We start from the raw sequence: 21,345 nt of genomic DNA, 5'->3' as shown, positions 1-21,345 counted from the left end.
CATTTCGTTGCAAGCGGGTTTTTAAGTGCTCTGGAGTCATTTCGTTGTAAGCGGGTTTTTAAGTGCTCTGGAGTCATTTCGTTGCAAGCGGGTTTTTAAGTGCTCTGGAGTCATTTCGTTGCAAGCGGGTTTTTAAGTGCTCTGGAGTCATTTCGTTGCAAGCGGGTTTTTAAGTGCTCTGGAGTAATTTCGTTGCAAGCGGGTGTTTAAGTGCTCTGGAGTCATTTCGTTGCAAGCGGGTTTTTAAGTGATCTGGAGTCATTTCGTTGCAAGCGGGTTTTTAAGTGTTCTGGAGTCATTTCGTTGCAAGCGGGTTTTTAAGTGCTCTGGAGTCATTTCGTTGCAAGCGGGTTTTTACGTGCTCTGGAGTCATTTCATTGCAAGCGGGTTTTTACATACTTCTCAGACATTTCACTGGAAGTGGGTTTTTTAAGTGCTCTGGAGTCATTTTGTTGCAAGCGCGTTTTTAAGTACTCTGGAGTCATTTCGTTGCAAGCGGGTTTTTAAGTGCTCTGGAGTCATTTCGTTGCAAGCGGGTTTTTAAGTGCTCTGGAGTCATTTCGTTGCAAGAGGGTGTTTAAGTGCTCTGGAGTCATTTCGTTGCAAGCGGGTTTTTAAGTGCTCTGGAGTCATTTCGTTGCAAGCGGGTTTTTAAGTGCTCTGGAGTCATTTCGTTGCAAGCGGGTTTTTAAGTGCTCTGGAGTCATTTCGTTGCAAGCGGGTTTTTAAGTGCTCTGGAGTCATTTCGTTGCAAGCGGGTTTTTAAGTGCTCTGGAGTCATTTCGTTGCAAGCGGGTTTTTAAGTGCTCTGGAGTCATTTCGTTGCAAGCGGGTTTTTAAGTGCTCTGGAGTCATTTCGTTGCAAGCGGGTTTTTAAGTGCTCTGGAGTCATTTCGTTGCAAGCGGGTTTTTAAGTGCTCTGGAGTCATTTCGTTGCAAGCGGGTTTTTAAGTGCTCTGGAGTCATTTCGTTGCAAGCGGGTGTTTAAGTGCTCTGGAGTCATTTCGTTGCAAGCGGGTTTTTAAGTGATCTGGAGTCATTTCGTTGCAAGCGGGTTTTTAAGTGTTCTGGAGTCATTTCGTTGCAAGCGGGTTTTTAAGTGCTCTGGAGTCATTTCGTTGCAAGCGGGTTTTTACGTGCTCTGGAGTCATTTCATTGCAAGCGGGTTTTTACATACTTCTCAGACATTTCACTGGAAGTGGGTTTTTTAAGTGCTCTGGAGTCATTTTGTTGCAAGCGCGTTTTTAAGTACTCTGGAGTCATTTCGTTGCAAGCGGGTTTTTAAGTGCTCTGGAGTCATTTCGTTGCAAGTGGGTTTTTAAGTGCTCTGGAGTCATTTCGTTGCAAGCGGGTGTTTAAGTGCTCTGGAGTCATTTCGTTGCAAGCGGGTTTTTAAGTGCTCTGGAGTCATTTCGTTGCAAGCGGGTTTTTAAGTGCTCTGGAGTCATTTCGTTGCAAGCGGGTTTTTAAGTGCTCTGGAGTCATTTCGTTGCAAGCGGGTTTTTAAGTGCTCTGGAGTCATTTCATTGCAAGCGGGTTTTTAAGTGCTCTGGAGTCATTTCGTTGCAAGCGGGTTTTTAAGTGCTCTGGAGTCATTTCGTTGCAAGCGGGTTTTTAAGTACTCTGGAGTCATTTCGTTGCAAGCGGGTTTTTAAGTGCTCTGGAGTCATTTCGTTGCAAGCGGGTTTTTAAGTGCTCTGGAGTCATTTCGTTGCAAGCGGGTTTTTAAGTGCTCTGGAGTCATTTCGTTGCAAGCGGGTTTTTAAGTGCTCTGAAGGCATTTTGTTGTAAGCGGGTTTTTCAGTGCTCTGGAGTCATTTCGTTGCAAGCGGGTTTTTACGTGCTCTGGAGTCATTTCATTGCAAGCGGGTTTTTACATACTTCTCAGATATTTCACTGGAAGCGGGTTTTTTAAGTGCTCTGGAGTCATTTCGTTGCAAGCGGGTTTTTAAGTACTCTGGAGTCATTTCGTTGCAAGCGGGTTTTTAAGTTCTCTGGAGTCATTTCGTTGCAAGCGGGTTTTTAAGTTTCTGAGGTCATTTCGTTGCAAGCGGGTGTTTAAGTGCTCTGGAGTCATTTCGTTGCAAGCGGGTTTTTAAGTGCTCTGGAGTCATTTCGTTGCAAGCAGGTTTTTAAGTGCTCTGAAGGCATTTCGTTGTAAGCGGGTTTTTCAGTGTTCTGGAGTCATTTCGTTGCAAGCATGGTTTTTAAGTGCTCTGGAGTCATTTCGTTGCAAGCGGGTTTTTACGTGCTCTGGAGTCATTTCATTGCAAGCGGGTTTTTACATACTTCTCAGACATTTCACTGGAAGCGGGTTTTTTAAGTGCTCTGGAGTCATTTCGTTGCAAGCGGGTTTTTAAGTACTCTGGAGTCATTTCGTTGCAAGCGGGTTTTTAAGTTTCTGAGGTCATTTCGTTGCAAGCGGGTGTTTAAGTGCTCTGGAGTCATTTCGTTGCAAGCGGGTTTTTAAGTGCTCTGGAGTCATTTCGTTGCAAGCGGGTTTTTAAGTGCTCTGAAGGCATTTCGTTGTATGCGGGTTTTTCAGTGTTCTGGAGTCATTTCGTTGCAAGCGGGTTTTTAAGTGCTCTGGAGTCATTTCGTTGCAAGCGGGTTTTTAAGTGCTCTGGAGTCATTTCGTTGCAAGCGGGTTTTTAAGTGCTCTGGAGTCATTTCGTTGCAAGCGGGTTTTTAAGTGCTCTGGAGTCATTTCGTTGCAAGCGGGTTTTTAAGTGCTCTGGAGTCATTTCGTTGCAAGCGGGTTTTTAAGTGCTCTGGAGTCATTTCGTTGCAAGCGGGTTTTTAAGTGCTCTGGAGTCATTTCGTTGCAAGCGGGTTTTTAAGTGCTCTGGAGTCATTTCGTTGCAAGCGGGTTTTCAAGTGCTCTGGAGTCATTTCGTTGCAAGCGGGTTTTTAAGTACTCTGGAGTCATTTCGTTGCAAGCGGGTTTTTAAGTGCTCTGGAGTCATTTCGTTGCAAGCGGGTTTTTAAGTGCTCTGGAGTAATTTCGTTGCAAGCGGGTGTTTAAGTGCTCTGGAGTCATTTCGTTGCAAGCGGGTTTTTAAGTGATCTGGAGTCATTTCGTTGCAAGCGGGTTTTTAAGTGTTCTGGAGTCATTTCGTTGCAAGCGGGTTTTTAAGTGCTCTGGAGTCATTTCATTGCAAGCGGGTTTTTACATACTTCTCAGACATTTCACTGGAAGTGGGTTTTTTAAGTGCTCTGGAGTCATTTTGTTGCAAGCGCGTTTTTAAGTACTCTGGAGTCATTTCGTTGCAAGCGGGTTTTTAAGTGTTCTGGAGTCATTTCGTTGCAAGCGGTTTTTTAAGTGCTCTGGAGTCATTTCGTTGCAAGCGGGTTTTTAAGTGCTCTGGAGTCATTTCGTTGCAAGCGGGTTTTTAAGTGCTCTGGAGTCATTTCGTTGCAAGCGGGTTTTCAAGTGCTCTGGAGTCATTTCGTTGCAAGCGGGTTTTTAAGTACTCTGGAGTCATTTCGTTGCAAGCGGGTTTTTAAGTGCTCTGGAGTCATTTCGTTGCAAGCGGGTTTTTAAGTGCTCTGGAGTAATTTCGTTGCAAGCGGGTGTTTAAGTGCTCTGGAGTCATTTCGTTGCAAGCGGGTTTTTAAGTGATCTGGAGTCATTTCGTTGCAAGCGGGTTTTTAAGTGTTCTGGAGTCATTTCGTTGCAAGCGGGTTTTTAAGTGCTCTGGAGTCATTTCATTGCAAGCGGGTTTTTACATACTTCTCAGACATTTCACTGGAAGTGGGTTTTTTAAGTGCTCTGGAGTCATTTTGTTGCAAGCGCGTTTTTAAGTACTCTGGAGTCATTTCGTTGCAAGCGGGTTTTTAAGTGTTCTGGAGTCATTTCGTTGCAAGCGGGTTTTTAAGTGCTCTGGAGTCATTTCGTTGCAAGAGGGTGTTTAAGTGCTCTGGAGTCATTTCGTTGCAAGCGGGTTTTTAAGTGCTCTGGAGTCATTTCGTTGCAAGCGGGTTTTTAAGTGCTCTGGAGTCATTTCGTTGCAAGCGGGTTTTTAAGTGCTCTGGAGTCATTTCGTTGCAAGCGGGTTTTTAAGTGCTCTGGAGTCATTTCGTTGCAAGCGGGTTTTTAAGTGCTCTGGAGTCATTTCGTTGCAAGCGGGTTTTTAAGTGCTCTGGAGTCATTTCGTTGCAAGCGGGTTTTTAAGTGTTCTGGAGTCATTTCGTTGCAAGCGGGTTTTTAAGTGCTCTGGAGTCATTTCGTTGCAAGCGGGTTTTTAAGTGCTCTGGAGTCATTTCGTTGCAAGCGGGTTTTTAAGTGCTCTGGAGTCATTTCGTTGCAAGCGGGTGTTTAAGTGCTCTGGAGTCATTTCGTTGCAAGCGGGTTTTTAAGTGATCTGGAGTCATTTCGTTGCAAGCGGGTTTTTAAGTGTTCTGGAGTCATTTCGTTGCAAGCGGGTTTTTAAGTGCTCTGGAGTCATTTCGTTGCAAGCGGGTTTTTACGTGCTCTGGAGTCATTTCATTGCAAGCGGGTTTTTACATACTTCTCAGACATTTCACTGGAAGTGGGTTTTTTAAGTGCTCTGGAGTCATTTTGTTGCAAGCGCGTTTTTAAGTACTCTGGAGTCATTTCGTTGCAAGCGGGTTTTTAAGTGCTCTGGAGTCATTTCGTTGCAAGTGGGTTTTTAAGTGCTCTGGAGTCATTTCGTTGCAAGCGGGTGTTTAAGTGCTCTGGAGTCATTTCGTTGCAAACGGGTTTTTAAGTGCTCTGGAGTCATTTCGTTGCAAGCGGGTTTTTAAGTGCTCTGGAGTCATTTCGTTGCAAGCGGGTTTTTAAGTGCTCTGGAGTCATTTCGTTGCAAGCGGGTTTTTAAGTGCTCTGGAGTCATTTCGTTGCAAGCGGGTTTTTAAGTGCTCTGGAGTCATTTCGTTGCAAGCGGGTTTTTAAGTGCTCTGGAGTCATTTCGTTGCAAGCTGGTTTTTAAGTGTTCTGGAGTCATTTCGTTGCAAGCGGGTTTTTAAGTGCTCTGGAGTCATTTCGTTGCAAGCGGGTTTTTAAGTGCTCTGAAGGCATTTCGTTGCAAGCGGGTTTTTAAGTACTCTGGAGTCATTTCGTTGCAAGCGGGTTTTTAAGTGCTCTGGAGTCATTTCGTTGCAAGCGGGTTTTTAAGTGCTCTGGAGTCATTTCGTTGTAAGCGGGTTTTTAAGTGCTCTGGAGTCATTTCGTTGCAAGCGGGTTTTTAAGTGCTCTGGAGTCATTTCGTTGCAAGCGGGTTTTTAAGTGCTCTGGAGTCATTTCGTTGCAAGCGGGTTTTTAATTGCTCTGGAGTCATTTCGTTGCAAGCGGGTTTTTAAGTGCTCTGGAGTCATTTCGTTGCAAGCGGGTTTTTAAGTGCTCTGGAGTCATTTCGTTGCAAGCGGGTTTTTAAGTGCTCTGGAGTCATTTCGTTGCAAGCGGGTTTTTAAGTGCTCTGGAGTCATTTCGTTGCAAGCGGGTTTTTAAGTGCTCTGGAGTCATTTCGTTGTAAGCGGGTTTTTAAGTGCTCTGGAGTCATTTCGTTGCAAGCGGGTGTTTAAGTGCTCTGGAGTCATTTCGTTGCAAGCGGGTTTTTAAGTGATCTGGAGTCATTTCGTTGCAAGCGGGTTTTTAAGTGTTCTGGAGTCATTTCGTTGCAAGCGGGTTTTTAAGTGCTCTGGAGTCATTTCGTTGCAAGCGGGTTTTTACGTGCTCTGGAGTCATTTCATTGCAAGCGGGTTTTTACATACTTCTCAGACATTTCACTGGAAGTGGGTTTTTTAAGTGCTCTGGAGTCATTTTGTTGCAAGCGCGTTTTTAAGTACTCTGGAGTCATTTCGTTGCAAGCGGGTTTTTAAGTGCTCTGGAGTCATTTCGTTGCAAGCGGGTTTTTAAGTGCTCTGGAGTAATTTCGTTGCAAGCGGGTGTTTAAGTGCTCTGGAGTCATTTCGTTGCAAGCGGGTTTTTAAGTGATCTGGAGTCATTTCGTTGCAAGCGGGTTTTTAAGTGTTCTGGAGTCATTTCGTTGCAAGCGGGTTTTTAAGTGCTCTGGAGTCATTTCATTGCAAGCGGGTTTTTACATACTTCTCAGACATTTTACTGGAAGTGGGTTTTTTAAGTGCTCTGGAGTCATTTTGTTGCAAGCGCGTTTTTAAGTACTCTGGAGTCATTTCGTTGCAAGCGGGTTTTTAAGTGTTCTGGAGTCATTTCGTTGCAAGCGGTTTTTTAAGTGCTCTGGAGTCATTTCGTTGCAAGCGGGTTTTTAAGTGCTCTGGAGTCATTTCGTTGCAAGCGGGTTTTTAAGTGCTCTGGAGTCATTTCGTTGCAAGCGGGTTTTCAAGTGCTCTGGAGTCATTTCGTTGCAAGCGGGTTTTTAAGTACTCTGGAGTCATTTCGTTGCAAGCGGGTTTTTAAGTGCTCTGGAGTCATTTCGTTGCAAGCGGGTTTTTAAGTGCTCTGGAGTAATTTCGTTGCAAGCGGGTGTTTAAGTGCTCTGGAGTCATTTCGTTGCAAGCGGGTTTTTAAGTGATCTGGAGTCATTTCGTTGCAAGCGGGTTTTTAAGTGTTCTGGAGTCATTTCGTTGCAAGCGGGTTTTTAAGTGCTCTGGAGTCATTTCATTGCAAGCGGGTTTTTACATACTTCTCAGACATTTCACTGGAAGTGGGTTTTTTAAGTGCTCTGGAGTCATTTTGTTGCAAGCGCGTTTTTAAGTACTCTGGAGTCATTTCGTTGCAAGCGGGTTTTTAAGTGTTCTGGAGTCATTTCGTTGCAAGCGGGTTTTTAAGTGCTCTGGAGTCATTTCGTTGCAAGAGGGTGTTTAAGTGCTCTGGAGTCATTTCGTTGCAAGCGGGTTTTTAAGTGCTCTGGAGTCATTTCGTTGCAAGCGGGTTTTTAAGTGCTCTGGAGTCATTTCGTTGCAAGCGGGTTTTTAAGTGCTCTGGAGTCATTTCGTTGCAAGCGGGTTTTTAAGTGCTCTGGAGTCATTTCGTTGCAAGCGGGTTTTTAAGTGCTCTGGAGTCATTTCGTTGCAAGCGGGTTTTTAAGTGCTCTGGAGTCATTTCGTTGCAAGCGGGTTTTTAAGTGTTCTGGAGTCATTTCGTTGCAAGCGGGTTTTTAAGTGCTCTGGAGTCATTTCGTTGCAAGCGGGTTTTTAAGTGCTCTGGAGTCATTTCGTTGCAAGCGGGTTTTTAAGTGCTCTGGAGTCATTTCGTTGCAAGCGGGTGTTTAAGTGCTCTGGAGTCATTTCGTTGCAAGCGGGTTTTTAAGTGATCTGGAGTCATTTCGTTGCAAGCGGGTTTTTAAGTGTTCTGGAGTCATTTCGTTGCAAGCGGGTTTTTAAGTGCTCTGGAGTCATTTCGTTGCAAGCGGGTTTTTACGTGCTCTGGAGTCATTTCATTGCAAGCGGGTTTTTACATACTTCTCAGACATTTCACTGGAAGTGGGTTTTTTAAGTGCTCTGGAGTCATTTTGTTGCAAGCGCGTTTTTAAGTACTCTGGAGTCATTTCGTTGCAAGCGGGTTTTTAAGTGCTCTGGAGTCATTTCGTTGCAAGTGGGTTTTTAAGTGCTCTGGAGTCATTTCGTTGCAAGCGGGTGTTTAAGTGCTCTGGAGTCATTTCGTTGCAAACGGGTTTTTAAGTGCTCTGGAGTCATTTCGTTGCAAGCGGGTTTTTAAGTGCTCTGGAGTCATTTCGTTGCAAGCGGGTTTTTAAGTGCTCTGGAGTCATTTCGTTGCAAGCGGGTTTTTAAGTGCTCTGGAGTCATTTCGTTGCAAGCGGGTTTTTAAGTGCTCTGGAGTCATTTCGTTGCAAGCGGGTTTTTAAGTGCTCTGGAGTCATTTCGTTGCAAGCTGGTTTTTAAGTGTTCTGGAGTCATTTCGTTGCAAGCGGGTTTTTAAGTGCTCTGGAGTCATTTCGTTGCAAGCGGGTTTTTAAGTGCTCTGAAGGCATTTCGTTGCAAGCGGGTTTTTAAGTACTCTGGAGTCATTTCGTTGCAAGCGGGTTTTTAAGTGCTCTGGAGTCATTTCGTTGCAAGCGGGTTTTTAAGTGCTCTGGAGTCATTTCGTTGTAAGCGGGTTTTTAAGTGCTCTGGAGTCATTTCGTTGCAAGCGGGTTTTTAAGTGCTCTGGAGTCATTTCGTTGCAAGCGGGTTTTTAAGTGCTCTGGAGTCATTTCGTTGCAAGCGGGTTTTTAATTGCTCTGGAGTCATTTCGTTGCAAGCGGGTTTTTAAGTGCTCTGGAGTCATTTCGTTGCAAGCGGGTTTTTAAGTGCTCTGGAGTCATTTCGTTGCAAGCGGGTTTTTAAGTGCTCTGGAGTCATTTCGTTGCAAGCGGGTTTTTAAGTGCTCTGGAGTCATTTCGTTGCAAGCGGGTTTTTAAGTGCTCTGGAGTCATTTCGTTGTAAGCGGGTTTTTAAGTGCTCTGGAGTCATTTCGTTGCAAGCGGGTGTTTAAGTGCTCTGGAGTCATTTCGTTGCAAGCGGGTTTTTAAGTGATCTGGAGTCATTTCGTTGCAAGCGGGTTTTTAAGTGTTCTGGAGTCATTTCGTTGCAAGCGGGTTTTTAAGTGCTCTGGAGTCATTTCGTTGCAAGCGGGTTTTTACGTGCTCTGGAGTCATTTCATTGCAAGCGGGTTTTTACATACTTCTCAGACATTTCACTGGAAGTGGGTTTTTTAAGTGCTCTGGAGTCATTTTGTTGCAAGCGCGTTTTTAAGTACTCTGGAGTCATTTCGTTGCAAGCGGGTTTTTAAGTGCTCTGGAGTCATTTCGTTGCAAGCGGGTTTTTAAGTGCTCTGGAGTCATTTCGTTGTAAGCGGGTTTTTAAGTGCTCTGGAGTCATTTCGTTGCAAGCGGGTTTTTAAGTGCTCTGGAGTCATTTCGTTGCAAGCGGGTTTTTAAGTGCTCTGGAGTCATTTCGTTGCAAGCGGGTTTTTAATTGCTCTGGAGTCATTTCGTTGCAAGCGGGTTTTTAAGTGCTCTGGAGTCATTTCGTTGCAAGCGGGTTTTTAAGTGCTCTGGAGTCATTTCGTTGCAAGCGGGTTTTTAAGTGCTCTGGAGTCATTTCGTTGCAAGCGGGTTTTTAAGTGCTCTGGAGTCATTTCGTTGCAAGCGGGTTTTTAAGTGCTCTGGAGTCATTTCGTTGTAAGCGGGTTTTTAAGTGCTCTGGAGTCATTTCGTTGCAAGCGGGTGTTTAAGTGCTCTGGAGTCATTTCGTTGCAAGCGGGTTTTTAAGTGATCTGGAGTCATTTCGTTGCAAGCGGGTTTTTAAGTGTTCTGGAGTCATTTCGTTGCAAGCGGGTTTTTAAGTGCTCTGGAGTCATTTCGTTGCAAGCGGGTTTTTACGTGCTCTGGAGTCATTTCATTGCAAGCGGGTTTTTACATACTTCTCAGACATTTCACTGGAAGTGGGTTTTTTAAGTGCTCTGGAGTCATTTTGTTGCAAGCGCGTTTTTAAGTACTCTGGAGTCATTTCGTTGCAAGCGGGTTTTTAAGTGCTCTGGAGTCATTTCGTTGCAAGCGGGTTTTTAAGTGCTCTGGAGTCATTTCGTTGCAAGAGGGTGTTTAAGTGCTCTGGAGTCATTTCGTTGCAAGCGGGTTTTTAAGTGCTCTGGAGTCATTTCGTTGCAAGCAGGTTTTTAAGTGCTCTGGAGTCATTTCGTTGCAAGCGGGTTTTTAAGTGCTCTGGAGTCATTTCGTTGCAAGCGGGTTTTTAAGTGCTCTGGAGTCATTTCGTTGCAAGCGGGTTTTTAAGTGCTCTGGAGTCATTTCGTTGCAAGCGGGTTTTTAAGTGCTCTGGAGTCATTTCGTTGCAAGCGGGTTTTTAAGTGTTCTGGAGTCATTTCGTTGCAAGCGGGTTTTTAAGTGCTCTGGAGTCATTTCGTTGCAAGCGGGTTTTTAAGTGCTCTGGAGTCATTTCGTTGCAAGCGGGTTTTTAAGTGCTCTGGAGTCATTTCGTTGCAAGCGGGTGTTTAAGTGCTCTGGAGTCATTTCGTTGCAAGCGGGTTTTTAAGTGATCTGGAGTCATTTCGTTGCAAGCGGGTTTTTAAGTGTTCTGGAGTCATTTCGTTGCAAGCGGGTTTTTAAGTGCTCTGGAGTCATTTCGTTGCAAGCGGGTTTTTACATGCTCTGGAGTCATTTCATTGCAAGCGGGTTTTTACATACTTCTCAGACATTTCACTGGAAGTGGGTTTTTTAAGTGCTCTGGAGTCATTTTGTTGCAAGCGCGTTTTTAAGTACTCTGGAGTCATTTCGTTGCAAGCGGGTTTTTAAGTGCTCTGGAGTCATTTCGTTGCAAGTGGGTTTTTAAGTGCTCTGGAGTCATTTCGTTGCAAGCGGGTGTTTAAGTGCTCTGGAGTCATTTCGTTGCAAGCGGGTTTTTAAGTGCTCTGGAGTCATTTCGTTGCAAGCGGGTTTTTAAGTGCTCTGGAGTCATTTCGTTGCAAGCGGGTTTTTAAGTGCTCTGGAGTCATTTCGTTGCAAGCGGGTTTTTAAGTGCTCTGGAGTCATTTCATTGCAAGCGGGTTTTTAAGTGCTCTGGAGTCATTTCGTTGCAAGCGGGTTTTTAAGTGCTCTGGAGTCATTTCGTTGCAAGCGGGTTTTTAAGTTTTCTGGAGTCATTTCGTTGCAAGCGGGTTTTTAAGTGCTCTGGAGTCATTTCGTTGCAAGCGGGTTTTTAAGTGCTCTGAAGGCATTTCGTTGCAAGCGGGTTTTTAAGTACTCTGGAGTCATTTCGTTGCAAGCGGGTTTTTAAGTGCTCTGGAGTCATTTCGTTGCAAGCGGGTTTTTAAGTGCTCTGGAGTCATTTCGTTGCAAGCGGGTTTTTAAGTGCTCTGGAGTCATTTCGTTGCAAGCGGGTTTTTAAGTGCTCTGGAGTCATTTCGTTGCAAGCGGGTTTTTAATTGCTCTGGAGTCATTTCGTTGCAAGCGGGTTTTTAAGTGCTCTGGAGTCATTTCGTTGCAAGCGGGTTTTTAAGTGCTCTGGAGTCATTTCGTTGCAAGCGGGTTTTTAAGTGCTCTGGAGTCATTTCGTTGCAAGCGGGTTTTTAAGTGCTCTGGAGTCATTTCGTTGCAAGCGGGTTTTTAAGTGCTCTGGAGTCATTTCGTTGTAAGCGGGTTTTTAAGTGCTCTGGAGTCATTTCGTTGCAAGCGGGTTTTTAAGTGTTCTGGAGTCATTTCGTTGCAAGCGGGTTTTTAAGTGCTCTGGAGTCATTTCGTTGTAAGTGGGTTTGTAAGTGCTCTGGAGTCATTTCGTTGCAAGCGGGTTTTTAAGTGTTCTGGAGTCATTTCGTTGCAAGCGGGTTTTTAAGTGCTCTGGAGTCATTTCGTTGCAAGCGGGTTTTTAAGTGTTCTGGAGTCATTTCGTTGCAAGCGGGTTTTTAAGTGCTCTGGAGTCATTTCGTTGCAAGCGGGTTTTTAAGTGCTCTGGAGTCATTTCGTTGCAAGCGGGTTTTTAAGTGCTCTGGAGTCATTTCGTTGCAAGCGGGTGTTTAAGTGCTCTGGAGTCATTTCGTTGCAAGCGGGTTTTTAAGTGATCTGGAGTCATTTCGTTGCAAGCGGGTTTTTAAGTGTTCTGGAGTCATTTCGTTGCAAGCGGGTTTTTAAGTGCTCTGGAGTCATTTCGTTGCAAGCGGGTTTTTACGTGCTCTGGAGTCATTTCATTGCAAGCGGGTTTTTACATACTTCTCAGACATTTCACTGGAAGTGGGTTTTTTAAGTGCTCTGGAGTCATTTTGTTGCAAGCGCGTTTTTAAGTACTCTGGAGTCATTTCGTTGCAAGCGGGTTTTTAAGTGCTCTGGAGTCATTTCGTTGCAAGTGGGTTTTTAAGTGCTCTGGAGTCATTTCGTTGCAAGCGGGTGTTTAAGTGCTCTGGAGTCATTTCGTTGCAAACGGGTTTTTAAGTGCTCTGGAGTCATTTCGTTGCAAGCGGGTTTTTAAGTGCTCTGGAGTCATTTCGTTGCAAGCGGGTTTTTAAGTGCTCTGGAGTCATTTCGTTGCAAGCGGGTTTTTAAGTGCTCTGGAGTCATTTCGTTGCAAGCGGGTTTTTAAGTGCTCTGGAGTCATTTCGTTGCAAGCGGGTTTTTAAGTGCTCTGGAGTCATTTCGTTGCAAGCGGGTTTTTAAGTGTTCTGGAGTCATTTCGTTGCAAGCGGGTTTTTAAGTGCTCTGGAGTCATTTCGTTGCAAGCGGGTTTTTAAGTGCTCTGAAGGCATTTCGTTGCAAGCGGGTTTTTAAGTACTCTGGAGTCATTTCGTTGCAAGCGGGTTTTTAAGTGCTCTGGAGTCATTTCGTTGCAAGCGGGTTTTTAAGTGCTCTGGAGTCATTTCGTTGTAAGCGGGTTTTTAAGTGCTCTGGAGTCATTTCGTTGCAAGCGGGTTTTTAAGTGCTCTGGAGTCATTTCGTTGCAAGCGGGTTTTTAAGTGCTCTGGAGTCATTTCGTTGCAAGCGGGTTTTTAATTGCTCTGGAGTCATTTCGTTGCAAGCGGGTTTTTAAGTGCTCTGGAGTCATTTCGTTGCAAGCGGGTTTTTAAGTGCTCTGGAGTCATTTCGTTGCAAGCGGGTTTTTAAGTGCTCTGGAGTCATTTCGTTGCAAGCGGGTTTTTAAGTGCTCTGGAGTCATTTCGTTGCAAGCGGGTTTTTAAGTGCTCTGGAGTCATTTCGTTGCAAGCGGGTTTTTAAGTGCTCTGGAGTCATTTCGTTGCAAGCGGGTTTTTAAGTGCTCTGGAGTCATTTCGTTGCAAGCGGGTTTTTAAGTGCTCTGGAGTCATTTCGTTGCAAGCGGGTTTTTAAGTGCTCTGGAGTAATTTCGTTGCAAGCGGGTGTTTAAGTGCTCTGGAGTCATTTCGTTGCAAGCGGGTTTTTAAGTGATCTGGAGTCATTTCGTTGCAAGCGGGTTTTTAAGTGTTCTGGAGTCATTTCGTTGCAAGCGGGTTTTTAAGTGCTCTGGAGTCATTTCGTTGCAAGCGGGTTTTTACGTGCTCTGGAGTCATTTCATTGCAAGCGGGTTTTTACATACTTCTCAGACATTTCACTGGAAGTGGGTTTTTTAAGTGCTCTGGAGTCATTTTGTTGCAAGCGCGTTTTTAAGTACTCTGGAGTCATTTCGTTGCAAGCGGGTTTTTAAGTGCTCTGGAGTCAATTCGTTGCAAGCGGGTTTTTAAGTGCTCTGGAGTCATTTCGTTGCAAGAGGGTGTTTAAGTGCTCTGGAGTCATTTCGTTGCAAGCGGGTTTTTAAGTGCTCTGGAGTCATTTCGTTGCAAGCGGGTTTTTAAGTGCTCTGGAGTCATTTCGTTGCAAGCGGGTTTTTAAGTGCTCTGGAGTCATTTCGTTGCAAGCGGGTTTTTAAGTGCTCTGGAGTCATTTCGTTGCAAGCGGGTTTTTAAGTGCTCTGGAGTCATTTCGTTGCAAGCGGGTTTTTAAGTGCTCTGGAGTCATTTCGTTGCAAGCGGGTTTTTAAGTGTTCTGGAGTCATTTCGTTGCAAGCGGGTTTTTAAGTGCTCTGGAGTCATTTCGTTGCAAGCGGGTTTTTAAGTGCTCTGGAGTCATTTCGTTGCAAGCGGGTTTTTAAGTGCTCTGGAGTCATTTCGTTGCAAGCGGGTGTTTAAGTGCTCTGGAGTCATTTCGTTGCAAGCGGGTTTTTAAGTGATCTGGAGTCATTTCGTTGCAAGCGGGTTTTTAAGTGTTCTGGAGTCATTTCGTTGCAAGCGGGTTTTTAAGTGCTCTGGAGTCATTTCGTTGCAAGCGGGTTTTTACATGCTCTGGAGTCATTTCATTGCAAGCGGGTTTTTACATACTTCTCAGACATTTCACTGGAAGTGGGTTTTTTAAGTGCTCTGGAGTCATTTTGTTGCAAGCGCGTTTTTAAGTACTCTGGAGTCATTTCGTTGCAAGCGGGTTTTTAAGTGCTCTGGAGTCATTTCGTTGCAAGCGGGTTTTTAAGTGCTCTGGAGTCATTTCGTTGCAAGCGGGTTTTTAAGTGCTCTGGAGTCATTTCGTTGCAAGCGGGTTTTTAAGTGCTCTGGAGTCATTTCGTTGCAAGCGGGTTTTTAAGTGCTCTGGAGTCATTTCGTTGCAAGCGGGTTTTTAAGTGCTCTGGAGTCATTTCGTTGTAAGCGGGTTTTTAAGTGCTCTGGAGTCATTTCGTTGCAAGCGGGTTTTTAAGTGTTCTGGAGTCATTTCGTTGCAAGCGGGTTTTTAAGTGCTCTGGAGTCATTTCGTTGTAAGTGGGTTTGTAAGTGCTCTGGAGTCATTTCGTTGCAAGCGGGTTTTTAAGTGTTCTGGAGTCATTTCGTTGCAAGCGGGTTTTTAAGTGCTCTGGAGTCATTTCGTTGCAAGCGGGTTTTTAAGTGTTCTGGAGTCATTTCGTTGCAAGCGGGTTTTTAAGTGCTCTGGAGTCATTTCGTTGCAAGCGGGTTTTTAAGTGCTCTGGAGTCATTTCGTTGCAAGCGGGTTTTTAAGTGCTCTGGAGTCATTTCGTTGCAAGCGGGTGTTTAAGTGCTCTGGAGTCATTTCGTTGCAAGCGGGTTTTTAAGTGATCTGGAGTCATTTCGTTGCAAGCGGGTTTTTAAGTGTTCTGGAGTCATTTCGTTGCAAGCGGGTTTTTAAGTGCTCTGGAGTCATTTCGTTGCAAGCGGGTTTTTACGTGCTCTGGAGTCATTTCATTGCAAGCGGGTTTTTACATACTTCTCAGACATTTCACTGGAAGTGGGTTTTTTAAGTGCTCTGGAGTCATTTTGTTGCAAGCGCGTTTTTAAGTACTCTGGAGTCATTTCGTTGCAAGCGGGTTTTTAAGTGCTCTGGAGTCATTTCGTTGCAAGTGGGTTTTTAAGTGCTCTGGAGTCATTTCGTTGCAAGCGGGTGTTTAAGTGCTCTGGAGTCATTTCGTTGCAAACGGGTTTTTAAGTGCTCTGGAGTCATTTCGTTGCAAGCGGGTTTTTAAGTGCTCTGGAGTCATTTCGTTGCAAGCGGGTTTTTAAGTGCTCTGGAGTCATTTCGTTGCAAGCGGGTTTTTAAGTGCTCTGGAGTCATTTCGTTGCAAGCGGGTTTTTAAGTGCTCTGGAGTCATTTCGTTGCAAGCGGGTTTTTAAGTGCTCTGGAGTCATTTCGTTGCAAGCGGGTTTTTAAGTGTTCTGGAGTCATTTCGTTGCAAGCGGGTTTTTAAGTGCTCTGGAGTCATTTCGTTGCAAGCGGGTTTTTAAGTGCTCTGAAGGCATTTCGTTGCAAGCGGGTTTTTAAGTACTCTGGAGTCATTTCGTTGCAAGCGGGTTTTTAAGTGCTCTGGAGTCATTTCGTTGCAAGCGGGTTTTTAAGTGCTCTGGAGTCATTTCGTTGTAAGCGGGTTTTTAAGTGCTCTGGAGTCATTTCGTTGCAAGCGGGTTTTTAAGTGCTCTGGAGTCATTTCGTTGCAAGCGGGTTTTTAAGTGCTCTGGAGTCATTTCGTTGCAAGCGGGTTTTTAATTGCTCTGGAGTCATTTCGTTGCAAGCGGGTTTTTAAGTGCTCTGGAGTCATTTCGTTGCAAGCGGGTTTTTAAGTGCTCTGGAGTCATTTCGTTGCAAGCGGGTTTTTAAGTGCTCTGGAGTCATTTCGTTGCAAGCGGGTTTTTAAGTGCTCTGGAGTCATTTCGTTGCAAGCGGGTTTTTAAGTGCTCTGGAGTCATTTCGTTGCAAGCGGGTTTTTAAGTGCTCTGGAGTCATTTCGTTGCAAGCGGGTTTTTAAGTGCTCTGGAGTCATTTCGTTGCAAGCGGGTTTTTAAGTGCTCTGGAGTCATTTCGTTGCAAGCGGGTTTTTAAGTGCTCTGGAGTAATTTCGTTGCAAGCGGGTGTTTAAGTGCTCTGGAGTCATTTCGTTGCAAGCGGGTTTTTAAGTGATCTGGAGTCATTTCGTTGCAAGCGGGTTTTTAAGTGTTCTGGAGTCATTTCGTTGCAAGCGGGTTTTTAAGTGCTCTGGAGTCATTTCGTTGCAAGCGGGTTTTTACGTGCTCTGGAGTCATTTCATTGCAAGCGGGTTTTTACATACTTCTCAGACATTTCACTGGAAGTGGGTTTTTTAAGTGCTCTGGAGTCATTTTGTTGCAAGCGCGTTTTTAAGTACTCTGGAGTCATTTCGTTGCAAGCGGGTTTTTAAGTGCTCTGGAGTCAATTCGTTGCAAGCGGGTTTTTAAGTGCTCTGGAGTCATTTCGTTGCAAGAGGGTGTTTAAGTGCTCTGGAGTCATTTCGTTGCAAGCGGGTTTTTAAGTGCTCTGGAGTCATTTCGTTGCAAGCGGGTTTTTAAGTGCTCTGGAGTCATTTCGTTGCAAGCGGGTTTTTAAGTGCTCTGGAGTCATTTCGTTGCAAGCGGGTTTTTAAGTGCTCTGGAGTCATTTCGTTGCAAGCGGGTTTTTAAGTGCTCTGGAGTCATTTCGTTGCAAGCGGGTTTTTAAGTGCTCTGGAGTCATTTCGTTGCAAGCGGGTTTTTAAGTGTTCTGGAGTCATTTCGTTGCAAGCGGGTTTTTAAGTGCTCTGGAGTCATTTCGTTGCAAGCGGGTTTTTAAGTGCTCTGGAGTCATTTCGTTGCAAGCGGGTTTTTAAGTGCTCTGGAGTCATTTCGTTGCAAGCGGGTGTTTAAGTGCTCTGGAGTCATTTCGTTGCAAGCGGGTTTTTAAGTGATCTGGAGTCATTTCGTTGCAAGCGGGTTTTTAAGTGTTCTGGAGTCATTTCGTTGCAAGCGGGTTTTTAAGTGCTCTGGAGTCATTTCGTTGCAAGCGGGTTTTTACATGCTCTGGAGTCATTTCATTGCAAGCGGGTTTTTACATACTTCTCAGACATTTCACTGGAAGTGGGTTTTTTAAGTGCTCTGGAGTCATTTTGTTGCAAGCGCGTTTTTAAGTACTCTGGAGTCATTTCGTTGCAAGCGGGTTTTTAAGTGCTCTGGAGTCATTTCGTTGCAAGTGGGTTTTTAAGTGCTCTGGAGTCATTTCGTTGCAAGCGGGTGTTTAAGTGCTCTGGAGTCATTTCGTTGCAAGCGGGTTTTTAAGTGCTCTGGAGTCATTTCGTTGCAAGCGGGTTTTTAAGTGCTCTGGAGTCATTTCGTTGCAAGCGGGTTTTTAAGTGCTCTGGAGTCATTTCGTTGCAAGCGGGTTTTTAAGTGCTCTGGAGTCATTTCATTGCAAGCGGGTTTTTAAGTGCTCTGGAGTCATTTCGTTGCAAGCGGGTTTTTAAGTGCTCTGGAGTCATTTCGTTGCAAGCGGGTTTTTAAGTGTTCTGGAGTCATTTCGTTGCAAGCGGGTTTTTAAGTGCTCTGGATTCATTTCGTTGCAAGCGGGTTTTTAAGTGCTCTGAAGGCATTTCGTTGCAAGCGGGTTTTTAAGTACTCTGGAGTCATTTCGTTGCAAGCGGGTTTTTAAGTGCTCTGGAGTCATTTCGTTGTAAGCGGGTTTTTAAGTGCTCTGGAGTCATTTCGTTGCAAGCGGGTTTTTAAGTGCTCTGGAGTCATTTCGTTGCAAGCGGGTTTTTAAGTGCTCTGGAGTCATTTCGTTGCAAGCGGGTTTTTAAGTGCTCTGGAGTCATTTCGTTGCAAGCGGGTTTTTAAGTGCTCTGGAGTCATTTCGTTGCAAGCGGGTTTTTAAGTGCTCTGGAGTCATTTCGTTGCAAGCGGGTTTTTAAGTGCTCTGGAGTCATTTCGTTGCAAGCGGGTTTTTAAGTGCTCTGGAGACATTTCGTTGCAAGCGGGTTTTTAAGTGCTCTGGAGTCATTTCGTTGCAAGCGGGTTTTTAAGTGCTCTGGAGTCATTTCGTTGCAAGCGGGTTTTTAAGTGCTCTGGAGTCATTTCGTTGCAAGCGGGTTTTTAAGTGCTCTGGAGTCATTTCGTTGTAAGCGGGTTTTTAAGTGCTCTGGAGTCATTTCGTTGCAAGCGGGTTTTTAAGTGTTCTGGAGTCATTTCGTTGCAAGCGGGTTTTTAAGTGCTCTGGAGTCATTTCGTTGTAAGTGGGTTTGTAAGTGCTCTGGAGTCATTTCGTTGCAAGCGGGTTTTTAAGTGTTCTGGAGTCATTTCGTTGCAAGCGGGTTTTTAAGTGCTCTGGAGTCATTTCGTTGCAAGCGGGTTTTTAATTGCTCTGGAGTCATTTCGTTGCAAGCGGGTTTTTAAGTGCTCTGGAGTCATTTCGTTGCAAGCGGGTTTTTAAGTGCTCTGGAGTCATTTCGTTGCAAGCGGGTTTTTAAGTGCTCTGGAGTCATTTCGTTGCAAGCGGGTTTTTAATTGCTCTGGAGTCATTTCGTTGCAAGCGGGTTTTTAAGTGCTCTGGAGTCATTTCGTTGCAAGCGGGTTTTAAAGTGCTCTGGAGTCATTTCGTTGCAAGCGGGTTTTCAAGTGCTCTGGAGTCATTTCGTTGCAAGCGGGTTTTCAAGTGCTCTGGAGTCATTTCGTTGCAAGCGGGTTTTTAAGTGCTCTGGAGTCATTTCGTTGCAAGCGGGTTTTCAAGTGCTCTGGAGTCATTTCGTTGCAAGCGGGTTTTTAATTGCTCTGGAGTCATTTCGTTGCAAGCGGGTTTTTAAGTGCTCTGGAGTCATTTCGTTGCAAGCGGGTTTTTAAGTGCTCTGGAGTCATTTCGTTGCAAGCGGGTTTTTAAGTGCTCTGGAGTCATTTCGTTGCAAGCGGGTTTTTAAGTGCTCTGGAGTCATTTCGTTGTAAGCGGGTTTTTAAGTGCTCTGGAGTCATTTCGTTGCAAGCGGGTTTTTAAGTGTTCTGGAGTCATTTCGTTGCAAGCGGGTTTTTAAGTGCTCTGGAGTCATTTCGTTGTAAGTGGGTTTGTAAGTGCTCTGGAGTCATTTCGTTGCAAGCGGGTTTTTAAGTGTTCTGGAGTCATTTCGTTGCAAGCGGGTTTTTAAGTGCTCTGGAGTCATTTCGTTGCAAGCGGGTTTTTAATTGCTCTGGAGTCATTTCGTTGCAAGCGGGTTTTTAAGTGCTCTGGAGTCATTTCGTTGCAAGCGGGTTTTTAAGTGCTCTGGAGTCATTTCGTCGCAAGCGGGTTTTTAATTGCTCTGGAGTCATTTCGTTGCAAGCGGGTTTTTAAGTGCTCTGGAGTCATTTCGTTGCAAGCGGGTTTTTAAGTGCTCTGGAGTCATTTCGTTGCAAGCGGGTTTTTAAGTGCTCTGGAGTCATTTCGTTGCAAGCGGGTTTTTAAGTGCTCTGGAGTCATTTCGTTGCAAGCGGGTTTTCAAGTGCTCTGGAGTCATTTCGTTGCAAGCGGGTTTTTAAGTGCTCTGGAGTCATTTCGTTGCAAGCGGGTTTTCAAGTGCTCTGGAGTCATTTCGTTGCAAGCGGGTTTTTAAGTGCTCTGGAGTCATTTCGTTGCAAGCGGGTTTTCAAGTGCTCTGGAGTCATTTCGTTGCAAGCGGGTTTTTAAGTGCTCTGGAGTCATTTCGTTGCAAGCGGGTTTTTAAGTGCTCTGGAGTCATTTCGTTGCAAGCGGGTTTTTAAGTGCTCTGGAGTCATTTCGTTGCAAGCGGGTTTTTCAGTGCTCTGGAGTCATTTCGTTGCAAGCGGGTTTTTAAGTGCTCTGAAGGCATTTCGTTGTAAGCGGGTTTTTCAGTGTTCTGGAGTCATTTCGTTGCAAGCGGGTTTTTAAGTGCTCTGGAGTCATATCGTTGCAAGCGGGTTTTTACGTGCTCTGGAGTCATTTCATTGCAAGCGGGTTTTTACATACTTCTCAGACATTTCACTGGAAGCGGGTTTTTTAAGTGCTCTGGAGTCATTTCGTTGCAAGCGGGTTTTTAAGTACTCTGGAGTCATTTCGTTGCAAGCGGGTTTTTAAGTGCTCTGGAGTCATTTCGTTGCAAGCGGGTTTTTAAGTTTCTGAGGTCATTTCGTTGCAAGCGGGTGTTTAAGTGCTCTGGAGTCATTTCGTTGCAAGCGGGTTTTTCAGTGTTCTGGAGTCATTTCGTTGCAAGCGGGTTTTTAAGTGCTCTGGAGTCATTTCGTTGCAAGCGGGTTTTTAAGTGCTCTGGAGTCATTTCGTTGCAAGCGGGTTTTTAAGTGCTCTGGAGTCATTTCGTTGCAAGCGGGTTTTTAAGTGCTCTGGAGTCATTTCGTTGCAAGCGGGTTTTTAAGTGCTCTGGAGTCATTTCGTTGCAAGCGGGTTTTTAAGTGCTCTGGAGTCATTTCGTTGCAAGCGGGTTTTTAATTGCTCTGGAGTCATTTCGTTGCAAGCGGGTTTTTAAGTGCTCTGGAGTCATTTCGTTGCAAGCGGGTTTTTAAGTGTTCTGGAGTCATTTCGTTGCAAGCGGGTTTTTAAGTGCTCTGGAGTCATTTCGTTGCAAGCGGGTTTTTACGTGCTCTGGAGTCATTTCATTGCAAGCGGGTTTTTACATACTTCTCAGACATTTCACAGGAAGTGGGTTTTTTAAGTGCTCTGGAGTCATTTTGTTGCAAGCGCGTTTTTAAGTACTCTGGAGTCATTTCGTTGCAAGCGGGTTTTTAAGTGCTCTGGAGTCATTTCGTTGCAAGCGGGTTTTTAAGTGCTCTGGAGTCATTTCGTTGCAAGCGGGTGTTTAAGTGCTCTGGAGTCATTTCGTTGCAAGCGGGTTTTTAAGTGCTCTGGAGTCATTTCGTTGCAAGCGGGTTTTTAAGTGCTCTGGAGTCATTTCGTTGCAAGGGGGTTTTTAAGTGCTCTGGAGTCATTTTGTTGCAAGCGGGTTTTTAAGTGCTCTGGAGTCATTTCGTTGCAAGCGGGTTTTTAAGTGCTCTGGAGTCATTTCGTTGCAAGCGGGTTTTTAAGTGCTCTGGAGTCATTTCGTTGCAAGCGGGTTTTTAAGTGCTCTGGAGTCATTTCGTTGTAAGTGGGTTTGTAAGTGCTCTGGAGTCATTTCGTTGCAAGCGGGTTTTTAAGTGTTCTGGAGTCATTTCGTTGCAAGCGGGTTTTTAAGGGCTCTGGAGTCATTTCGTTGCAAGCGGGTTTTTAAGTGCTCTGGAGTCATTTCGTTGCAAGCGGGTTTTTAAGTGCTCTGGAGTCATTTCGTTGCAAGCGGGTTTTTAAGTGCTCTGGAGTCATTTCGTTGCAAGCGGGTTTTTAAGTGCTCTGGAGTCATTTCGTTGCAAGCGGGTTTTTAAGTGCTCTGGAGTCATTTCGTTGCAAGCGGGTTTTTAAGTGCTCTGGAGTCATTTCGTTGCAAGCGGGTTTTTAAGTGCTCTGGAGTCATTTCGTTGCAAGCGGGTTTTTACGTGCTCTGGAGTCATTTCATTGCAAGCGGGTTTTTACATACTTCTCAGACATTTCACAGGAAGTGGGTTTTTTAAGTGCTCTGGAGTCATTTTGTTGCAAGCGCGTTTTTAAGTACTCTGGAGTCATTTCGTTGCAAGCGGGTTTTTAAGTGCTCTGGAGTCATTTCGTTGCA

Source organism: Meriones unguiculatus, chromosome 20, assembly GCF_030254825.1.
Source record: "Meriones unguiculatus strain TT.TT164.6M chromosome 20, Bangor_MerUng_6.1, whole genome shotgun sequence".
Taxonomy (NCBI): domain Eukaryota; kingdom Metazoa; phylum Chordata; class Mammalia; order Rodentia; family Muridae; genus Meriones; species Meriones unguiculatus.
Note: the sequence above shows the minus strand (reverse complement) of the source record.